At 44.5% G+C, this 1,237-nt stretch overlaps 1 non-coding gene across 1 annotated transcript; it reads left to right on the top strand.

Annotated features, from left to right (window-relative positions):
* The first annotated feature begins 750 nt into the window (after positions 1–750).
* Positions 751–862, top strand: LOC141418660 (U6 spliceosomal RNA). Its single transcript, XR_012443326.1, has one exon. It is a non-coding gene; the product is annotated as a U6 spliceosomal RNA (small nuclear RNA).
* The last annotated feature ends 375 nt before the right edge of the window (positions 863–1,237 follow it).

Genomic DNA, 1,237 nt, shown 5'->3' with positions numbered 1-1,237 from the left:
TTACCATTTTAACACATCCTGACCAACTTCCAGATCCAACAGCATCTGCATCTCTGGCAGCTGGGGTCTTCTGCCTGTGTGCAGAGTAGGTTGGAAATGTACGTCAAGAATCAACATAGCAACCTTCTCTCTCCCCAAGAGTCAGTAGTTCCAGAGTTCCCAGTGGGGTGAGCTCCAATTCCCCATTGAGGCAGGTTAAAAACAGGAAAAAATGCCAAGGGACTCCTCAAACCCCATGTAACTTATTCTTGGCACATTTCATGCTAAATTTCTTATCTCAGCCCAATGCTATTGTTTGCTGTTGTAAATTGTAAGACAAGAAGCCTTGGGATGTTTCTGCCCTCTGTTATCTCTCAGATAAAAACATGAATATTGATCACACCCCATGCATATGATTAAAATACTTAAGAGCTAGCTTAAGGGTATAGAGTAACTCATTCATCCTAGCCCAACCCACCAGAGCTGCCTGAATCTTTCCCCACCCATAGCTTTAAAATACCTTGAAACAGAGAGCCTGTTCTCTGCTTCCTGCTGCTGCCATCCCACTTGGCCCACCTGTCCAGATGGATCCACCATTGTTTTTATAGTGCCTTTCCCTTACTTTCAATAATCTCAATTATCCCTTACTACATCCATGTGCTCTGCCTGGCTTCTTCCGCACCAGACACAAAGAATTTGGGAATGTTCTGATCAGAGACCACGTGAGAAGACGCCACGACACACACTCACACGCTTAAGAACAAATCCTTTGTGTTCACTTTGGAACCACATATACTAAAACTGGAACGATACAGAGAAGATTAGCATGGATGCATCCCTGTGCAAGGATGACACTCAAATTCGTGACGCGTTCCATTGTTGCTGGAGGCTTTTAGCTGAGATTCAAGACACTGACGCAGTTAGCAGTAAGCAACATTTTATTGTGCCAGCACAGACTCAGCGGACTCATGTCCAAAGGCTAAGCCCTGAGAACAAAGGGGCCTCACCTTATATACCCTAGCAAGCAGGTTACAGAGGCATTAAAATTAAAAAACAAGGTTTAACCCATATGTGGTTACATGCAATTCTATGGGCTACTTCACCCTAGTGCTAGTGCCCCTCTACCTCTAGTGCTATGTGACCTTCTCCACCTTTGAATTCTTCAGGTTTTATCTCTGCTATGCCATCCCTTCCCCCCTACTACTTTATCAGAACTCAAGCCTAGTTTGTTTTCTTCTGATCCTCCTCCCTGCTACAT

The sequence above is a fragment of the Castor canadensis genome, chromosome 17 (assembly GCF_047511655.1).
Source record: "Castor canadensis chromosome 17, mCasCan1.hap1v2, whole genome shotgun sequence".
NCBI classification, from domain to species: domain Eukaryota; kingdom Metazoa; phylum Chordata; class Mammalia; order Rodentia; family Castoridae; genus Castor; species Castor canadensis.
This window is presented reverse-complemented; position numbering and strand designations above follow the sequence as displayed.